Source organism: Sceloporus undulatus, chromosome 3 (assembly GCF_019175285.1).
Source record: "Sceloporus undulatus isolate JIND9_A2432 ecotype Alabama chromosome 3, SceUnd_v1.1, whole genome shotgun sequence".
Lineage (NCBI taxonomy): Eukaryota > Metazoa > Chordata > Lepidosauria > Squamata > Phrynosomatidae > Sceloporus > Sceloporus undulatus.
Genome location: NC_056524.1, coordinates 29470744 through 29480656, shown reverse-complemented (window position 1 = coordinate 29480656; position 9913 = coordinate 29470744). Strand labels below are relative to the sequence as shown.

The 9913-nt window shown below is 41.0% G+C and overlaps 1 protein-coding gene across 1 annotated transcript in view; it reads right to left on the bottom strand.

Annotated features, from left to right (window-relative positions):
* Window positions 1–9913, bottom strand: part of TNFRSF19 (TNF receptor superfamily member 19) — a 195585-nt gene that overhangs the window by 105901 nt on the left and 79771 nt on the right. The window lies entirely within an intron of this gene.

Below are 9913 nucleotides of genomic sequence, written 5' to 3'. Positions count from 1 at the left end.
ATAATAATAATAATAATAATAATAATAATAATAATAATAATAATTTCCTCACCTCGGAAATGCCAGAAAAGGAAGCAATTGCCCTGCATTCTTTTTTGCTTTTAAAAGCAATTCAGGGCTACCTCTGAATTCCTTGCAGAAGCATGTATCGTTTTGTCAATTGCCTAATTGACAAGAGCAACAAATGTAACATTCGAATTATAGCATTGATTCGCAAAGGAAAAAAAGTCCAGCCCTTTGTAACATTTCCCTTTTGCTGGAAGCCAGCAAATAGAAGGGAAAGTGAACAAGCAGCTAGCCATGTTCTATCCATCTATATCTGCCTCAAGAAAAAAAAAACATGCGCATATTTTGTCAAAAATAATTTTAAAAAATAAAAAAGGGGGGAAGATGCCTGCCTTTGACCTGACCTGAACTGACCCTTTTCCTCCTGCTAGAGGAGCTTTGCCATCGCCTTCCACTGAGGCTGAGAGAGAATGACCTGTCAGTTCCAACTGACCCATGGAATCAATTGGGAATAAAAGGGAAATGCAGCGCAGGCATTCTGACTGTAGCATCCACATATAACACAAATAATAATAATAATAATAATAATAATAATAATAATAATAATAATAATAATAATAATAATAATAATCCAGGAGCAAGAGGAAATGAAAGTAGCACAGTAGCACAAGCAAGCACACAAATATGTCACCCAAAAAATCATGTGCATAAATTGTCAGAAATAAAAGAGGCTCCTTCTGCTGCAGCTGGATTTCCCTACATCCCCTGGCTTACCCCCACAGACCTATTTCCCTGGGCAATCCTCCTCCTCCTCTTTCCTTCTGACCCTCCCCTCCCAAGCTGCCCTGGCTCCTTCATCCTCCTCCTCCTGCTCCGTTAGAGAATGCCCTCCATGGCTCCCTTCTTCGCAGGGCTCCCTCCTCCTCCTCCTCCTCCTCCTCCTCCTCCATCACTTTCTCCCCTCCCCCCTCCCTCTTATAGCCCTTTGCAGCCCAAAAGTCACCCTGATTTCCCCTTTTGCCTCCTCTCAGCCTCCAGTCCTTTGGCTCTTTCCTCCTCCTCCTCCTCTTCCTCCCTTCTTTCTCCCCCTCCCCTCAGATGAGGGGAGGGAATGCTCTGATCTCTGCCCGCCCTCCGACCCTAATCCCTCCCTGAATTTGCCCCAATTGTGATCGAGGGCAAATTCATATTGCGCGGAACCTGGGTCTTTTGGGAAAAGACAGATTTTAGCCCGATTCTGGATACCCCAGGGTAAGGGGCTTTTCCTTGTGCAAGCCTCGACATGGATTGTGATAGAATTGGGCCCAATATGAACTTCACATGCAAATTTCAAATCTTGAACCGGGTTAAAAGGTAGTCTGAATGGCCCCAGTGTTGGCCTGCTTTGGGAGCAGGCCATGCAGTTGCTACACTACCAGCCCAATTACAGCTAGAGCGGCCTTTGGCCACTCTTTATCAGCCATGTGCTTTGGCCCAAGGTCCATCTAATCCAATCCTCTGCTGTGCAGGAATAGACAAATATGCCCCCTCTGAAAGATGCTCTTCCAACCTCTGTTTAAAGACATACAAAGAAGGGAAGTCCACCAGCCTCTGAGGCAGTCAATGCCAATGTTGAATAGCATCAGGATGTTTTCTTAACGTTTAACTTTACTTGTAATTTGAATCCATTGTTTTGACTATGAGTCAACCTCGTGTATAAGTTGAGTGCAGCTTTGCGGGCCAAAATTACAGATTTTGATGTGGCCCATGGAGAAGTCATGAGTAAAACATAGGCGCATTACAGACGTGCCGAAGGGGCATGTTAGGGTTGAGAAAGGGTGTGTTAGGGTTGAGAAGGGCCGTCCCTTCCGGACGTCGCACAGTGGAAGTGACACCATGAGTGCGCGACTAGCGCTTCATGGCACCAGAAAGAAGCGCCATTTCGGTGCTTCTTTCTTGTTGCACCTGGGAACCGCACGGTTTGGCTGCTGCGGTTCCCGGATGTAGCAACCGGCAGCTGCGTCAGAGCACCCTTCTTGGGCACTCTGTAACTCACCTTAGAGACATGTATCAAAGGATGTAAAAGATGAAGCAAAGGAAAATGATGCCAAAGAATTCTAAAAATTTCAGCAGACATAACTGTTTGTTCTCACCCTAAAGAGCTGATAGATGAGGAAGGAACTATGGTAAATGGTGGCTCTGTGATGTGTAGGGGAGGCAACCAGGTGAGGACAGGGCTAAGAAAACATACACATATCCAAAAGGACAAAAGGCAAAGCAAAGAAAAAGGTGATCATATTAGCAGTGATTATATAACTTTTACCTTTAGTGTGATGACTTTGCCTGATTTTAACCTAGAAAATGAACAAATATTCACAAATGTCACAACCTTTAATGGCTAATTCCTCTTGGCATTCCTTTCAGGGAAAGCACCAAAGAACTGCCAGTGGTGCCATTTTCCCATTCAAAAAGAGAGAGGCAGTGCTGTGATTGAGAAAGTATGTGGGGGTCGGTGCTTCCAGGATGGACTAAGCTCTTGAGTTTTGCCACTTTATTCAGGAGATTATCACACTGCTGTCTTTCCTTCCCTGCCTAGGCATGTGTTGAAAAGTTTTAAGCATGGATTTTATTGCATGCCTCCATGCCCAGGCTGGAGGTATCCCATACCCAATCCAGAGCTCACCTGTATTTTGCATAGAACAGGAAAATCCTGTTCTTTCAAGAAGTGCTGGAGAAGTCCAGATGAGGTATGGGATGCTATGATTGAGTACGAGATGCTTCCAGCCTGAGCACAGAGGTGTACAATAAAATCTGTGCTTAAAAGTTTTCATCCCGTACCTAGGGCAGTGTGATAATCTCCTTAGAGAAAGGGATGGTTCCTTTCTTTTATAAGAGTTAAAATACAGTACTTAAATTGGCCCATGGATAGATTGACCCAGGCTTTTGGGGTTAAATTTTTGACTAAAATTTCTTGACTTATACATGAGTCTATACAGTAAGTCTGTGGTACAGCAGAAAACAACCTCACTCCATCATTTATAAGGGTTCCCTTCAGATATATTAAGATGACTGTCATGTCACCTGTCAATCTTCTCTTCTCCAGGATGAACATATCAACTCTAGAAGACATCCAAAGCTAGCTGTGTTGGCCATATAACAAAGTACAATATCATCCAAAATCCACAAAACAATGACACCTTTATTGGGCCAACCAAAATGCATAATAAACATGTTGCAAGCTTTCAAAGCTCCACTGGCTTCTTCATCAGGGAAAGGTTTTTAAATCACAAGTAGCAAGAAAATCTCACCTAATGCAAAATAATGAGGGTATGTGTAAATTTTACTAACCTATATCTGTACTAACCTGTAATACCAATATTTGCTTTGCACATCCTTGTGAATTATTCTATAAATAATTCCTGTGGGTGGTTGATTTATCAGTGTGATCAGCTGATTAATGACTTGGCTAGAGATCAAAATAGAGGTTTGACATATCAGAATTGACCATCTGGGCTCATTATTTCAATCCTTCCCTAGACCTGCATCTAGCTCAGGAACAAATCTTCCATAAGAAAATATCATTATCACAGGGACATAATGTAGGGGTATCTCCTGCTCTGCAAAGGCTACTCATTAATATATCAGACATAAAAGTTAAAGAATGACAAATTTTAATAATTTTGTAAATAGAGGCATTTCCCCCAGATTTGGCAAAATAACATTATTTTAGAAACAGAAAGAAGGCAGCATTGGCAAACCAGATTTAATTCTGTATTATGTAGCATTTCAATTATGCCAGCTACTTAAAAAGACAACTTATAATGCCTGTTATTATGTGTCCATCCAAAATTATGAAGCTCAGGCCTCAAAAAAAGAATGGGCCGTATTTTTGAAACTTTACAGCAAATAAATAGAGGGGCTGAATAATCCACTTTTCAAAAGTTCAGTCGGAATATAGGCTCACTGGCTTTTGATTTCATCAGTAGTTTTCTTCTCAGTCATTTTCAGTTTCAGCATGATGATGTGGGCTCAGTTTTCTAAGTGGCAAGAAGTTGGTTGTGAAAGACCTCTTCATTAAAAGGCATTAAAAACTAAGGGGGAGCAATTGTGTGTTTCACAGGGTGGTGGTTACTATGTGCCTTCTAAGTAGTTTCCAACTTAGGGCAACCCTATCACAGCTTTTTTTGGCAAGTTTTTTCAGAGTGGGTTTGCCATTGCCATCCCCTAAGGCTGAGAGAGGGTGACTTGCCTAAGGTCACCCAGTGGGTTTAGATGGCTGAGCCAGGATTTGACCCCTGGTCTCCAGCGTCATAGTCCAATGTTCAAATCACTTCACCATGCTGGTTCTCTGTTTAATATACCTTATTCTTGGTTTCTCATGCTGCTTCAGTGAAGGTTCAGGTCATGCCTTCACTGTACCAATATGATGAACAATTACTAAGGAGAGAAGATAATAAAAGGCATCAATGCTTTAAAAAGGGGTGATATTTGGAAATACCTTTCAGGTTTAGGAAAACAGATTTGGACGAAAACCCTAAATCTAAACGTCTCAGAGGCAGATTGGGGAATAGTATGGACTAACTCCTTAATTAATATTGGCCAAGAACCTGGATATAGCTAGAATACATGGCTACAGTAGTCTTACAGTATGTCCAATCCCACAAACCTACATTTCCCATCTGCAGCCCTCCAGCACAGACATTTCCTGGCTGATGGGGAACACAGAGTGAGTGGGTTGGAAGACAAGCATCCAGCTATCTTCCTATAGCTGGACACCCAGTGACAGACATCCATAGGGTCCTCTGGTAGTTCCTGCTGATGGTGTCATTGCTGTATGACCAGTGGTAGGAAGAAAGCTGGATACTTGTCTGTATGTCATGTTGTTCCTCACTAAGCAAGAAATGGCAATGTTAAAAAGGAGCTGCAGCTGTGTAAATTTACAGCGCTTTATAAATAAAAGTTAATAATAATAATATAATAAAAAGTGAGCTGTGGGTGGGTTGGTTGGTTGGTCATTGCACAATCAATAGAGAATCCCAATCTCTGAACCAACCAAGTGAGTTAGGATAGCATAAGTCAAACAATCCCTGGCATAATTGTAGAGGCATTGGAAGAATTATCACATAACTGCTCTTTGGCGAACAAGTTAGAAGATTTTGCTGAGACTAGCCCAATCATATGACAAAATATTACAATGCTTCCAGATCTCAGTTTACTGGTTACTTTTTCTAGAGAAAACAGACATTTGTTATAGAAAAGTTAATTTTCCATGCTTAGCTGCATGCCCTAAAGATAGCACAAAACTAAAACAGCAAACAGACTGTCCTTGCTGAAATGGAGAAATAGATTGTGGTCCTGAATTTTAATGGCCAGAGTTACTTGTCAGATGTGAGAATTAAGAAACAACACCAATTGCTCTCAGTTTTGTAGCACACAGTGTGGTGTGGTGGTTTGAGCGCTGGCCTATGGGAGACCAGAGTTTGAATTCCTGCTCAGTTGTCAAAACCCACTGATGAAGCTGACCAAGTCACACTCTCTCAGCATAAGATGAAGGCAATGGCAAAGATCCTCTGAATAAATCTTGCCAAAAAGAGCCCCCCCCCCCAAAAAAAACCCTCCATATGATAGGGTTATCATAAGTTGGAGTTGACCTGAAGTCACATATCAATAACAAACCCATTTATTTCATAAACACCAATACCAGACACATTCACCCAATCTCATTTAGATTTGAAGAAGAGTTTAGTAATATAAAAACTTCCCTTCCCCCCTCCATGAATATTTTCTGTGGTCATTTGGCAGGAATATGCCTTGTTTATTCACAGGATGTTCTAGAACTCTGTGTATGCTGTGTTGGGCCAATTATTAATGTTCTTTTTTCAAATTTATATTTTATAAAGTTGTTAAAAATGAATAAAGGCCAAGACCCAGCACTGAGAGATGTGTCTCCTGCACATAGTTATGATACTTTGCCCAGTGAATCCCACTCCAAAACTACTGTTTCTGTGTGGCAACCACCCCTCCAAGGTGGCCATTTCCATGTTGGAGAGGGAGAAACAGAGATGAGCCATCTTTTATTTAGCTGAATCCACTGTGATAGGTATCTTTAGGTATCTCCTGAAGGTCCTTTGGATGTACCCGAGGGTGACATGATGGTTGTGTAACAGCTAAAGGAAAATAGTTGCATGCATCTCTGCTGCTCTCCCCTCCCCACTCTCTACAGTGACATGGAAATGGAACAGAAAGCCAGTCTCTTCAAAGAATAAAAAAGTGGGTGATAGTGGCATTCCTTGGACTCAAACCATTGTAACGGGCTTCTAAAAAAGATCTTTCTAAAAAGAAGAGAAAGTTGAACCAAATATCTGGCAAGATTAATTAAATACTGCTGTCACCCAGCCTTCATTTCAGTGGTGTTTGCATACTATTTCATATCAAAGGACCCCATTTATCATTAATGCTCTTTGTATTAATAATGCTGTTCCTTGTGCATTCCTAGTAAGAGTAACACAATAGACATGCTAAGTAATAAATGAAGGAATAGAAACAGGGCTGAAAGTAGTAAGACTGTAAGGTTCACTGTCTACTTCACTGGCTGCAAGTGTCCCAGGATCACATGGATCTCAACCCTGTCAGTTAGTCCAAACTAGAAGAGATGTACTGAAATCAATTGCTGAATGGTGAATCACCACATAGGTAAATCTTATTGATTCAATGGTTCTACTAGCAATAGCATTCAGGCTGTGATATTTTGCTTTTCTTCTGGACTCATTTAGTGACCAAAAGATCTAGATCAAACTGTACTACACAGGGTGGTGATGATGACAATGACATGATTTCTATCCTGCCTTTACCCCAGATTGGGAATCAAAGTGGCTTACAACAATTTAAAAAACAAAAACAAAAGTTAAAACAGAATAAAACAATTAAAAAAAATTAAAACCAGGTTAAAACATGCATAATCAAAACACAGACATCAGTACAACAATTAGTAATATCCAACTCACTGTGTAAGATGGGCCTTGCATAATCACTCAACAAATGTTTGTCGGAATAGAAAAATTTGCTTGTCTGTGAAAAGAGAGCCAGGGTGGTTTTGTGAGCCATGATGCTGTAGTGGTTTGAGAGTTGGACTAACTCTGGGAGACCAGATTGTGAAGCCTTGGTCAGCCATGGAAACTCACTGGATGTCCTTGGGAAAATCACGCTCTCTCAGCCCAAGAGGCAAGCAGTGGAAAATTTCCTATGGATAAATCTTGCCAAGAAAACCCTATGTTAGGATCACCATAAAATGGAGTCAGATGGAAGGCACACAACAACATGGGAATATTAAAAAAATAACCCCCCCACCCCCCACCCCAAAAAAACCCTCCATTTATGAGCATTGCTTAATGCCTAGGAAACTAGTGCCAGTGGGCCCCTTGAATATGGTTTGTTCTTGTTGTGTTGTGTGCCTCCAAGTCATTTCTGACTTATGGAGACCTGAAGGAGAACCTATCATGGGGTTTTCTTGTCAAGATTTTTTCTGAAGAGATTTGCCATTGCCTTCCCCTGAGGCTGAGAGCGTGGTCACCTAGTGTTTTTTGTGGGTGAGTGGGGAATCAAGCCATGGCCTCCAGAGTTGTAGACCAACACTCAAACCACTATGCCACACTGTAGCATCTTGTCCATCAAATCAGAGACTGGGAGTGGGCAGGTGGCAGCAGGAATTGCCCCACTGATTGGAGGCTAAGGCCCAAGGCCCCTGCCTCTATCCCATCACACAATTAGTTTGAGAACAAACATAATGTTTGTTTCAAGGGGTTTCAAAGGTGTTTTTCATAAAGGTGAGAAGTGGAAGAAAGATTAAGTTGCCCAGACTCTTAACTTCATGTCCTCTTTGCCCCTGCTTGAAAATAGAATGCTGATCTAGTTGAACCTCCATGTGAACCAATAAATCAATTCTTAAAGTGGTGTCTAAATAATGAAATGGCCAAGTACCAATGTAGGGCTTGTCATGCATTTGTTTTGCCTCTTGTTAGGAGTATAAATAAGCAGTATAATGTTGACTGAAAACCCTAGACAAACTTTGGCATCCTAACCAAACCTGTTACAGACAAAGAATGCTGTATTGCAGTGACTGAGCATGCCGACAATTTGCCAGCATAAAGCAAGATACTGATCATGTAGAAAGATAAATGGCTAACTTGGCTTGACTTCTCTTGACCTGCAGAGACTTGGCAACATTTCAGTGTTGGCTTACAGTCAGACTTCTGGTGCATTTCAGGCATCCATGGTTTTCTCTAGACAAGATGATCCAAGTTTGGATGAACATAATTGGATATAGGCATTCGATACAGTGTGGATAGTGTAAACTGACAGGCTGAAAATGATCCTTATGGTGAACCCTTTGCAGTTAACAGTGATGACAACCATGGTCTTTATGTTTGCACTCAGTTACGCAACCTCTTGTCAGTTTCCCCCATCTTTCTTCCAATTTGCGCTTCACTGAAATAAAAGTATTGTTGACTCAAATGTTTCTCATTTAACTTTTAAAACAGCATATTCAATTGAGTAGCTGATAAGCCCCAATGGCTTGTTCTGGGTTTTAGTGACTAGATTAGACCAGGCAGACATCCTGAGCCAAATTTTGATATGTGGGCACATGACCTGACAACATCAATATATTTCCCCATAAAGATCTGCTCTAGACCCTGGAGTTGGTACAAAATGGACCCACATTAGCATGAAACTTTTGGAAAGCCATACTATGTTGGGGAGCATGTATCATTATCTACCAAATGAGACAGACCACACTAAATTTCTGTTACTAGGAGAAAGGAGAGAGACTTAAACTCCTTAGGCTATGTATGCTTTCCTTAGGCTATGTATGCTTTACCATTCCTTGGGAGTTACTTCTGAAAAAGCAGGACTACAGTCATTGGTTTAGATCTTTCTTTTGCAACTAGTTTCAAACATGAAACTGTGCACTTTCCCACCACTCAGCAGCTGTCAAACTGAAGAAGCGACCCTGCTGCTATTGCTTACCAGTGAGGAAGAGAGAAGTGGGGGAGGCAATACAGACCATAGAGAGGCAGCTGGTCTCAGCTCTGTTGGGGGAGAAGAGAAATTACAGGGCAATCTCAAATGGAGTGTATCTGGCTTTTCCTTCCCCTAGGAGCTCCAAGCAGCCAGATCATCACTCCCTTGCCTTGTCACTGGTAATCGGCAGCTGTTGGGTGATGAGAGTTTCTGGACAGAGCACAAGGGCAAATGAATAGCCTTCTGCCTCCCAACCTAAAAAAGGCTCATATGTGAGTATTAGTCATTAACTGTCAGCCTTGGAATGCATTGCTAAGCATACAGTCGGCCCTTCTTATACAGTACACAGATTTTTTTATACACGGATTCAAGCATCCACGGTTTGAAAATGTTCAAAAAAAGTATAAATTTCAACTATCAAACCTTGATTTTCCATTTTTTATAAGGGACATTATTTTGTGATGTCATTATATTTAATGGGACTTGAGCATCCACGGATTTTGTTATCCACAGGGGATCTTGGAACCAAACCCCAGCATAAAAACAAGGGTCCACTGCACTTACTTTGGAGTAAGTTCTAGCAAACTAATTGGGATTTACATATGAGTAAGCATGTTGAAGGACTTATTTTAGACTAAGCATCAGATTTATGCCTGAGTGAATATTTTAAAAAATGAGGATGAAAGAGGCAAAAGCAAATTTAACCCCATGGTAAAAGTATGGAGTGGCCAAGTTCTCTGTGCATGGCTTGAGATGAATGAAAATTTCACATATGAGGTTCGATTACACATTTGTGAACTTTAAAAAAATGTTGCTTTGCACCATCTGGACATCTGGGACATTTTAAACATAGCAAAATGATATATTATTATTATTATTATTATTATTATTATTATTATTATTATTATTA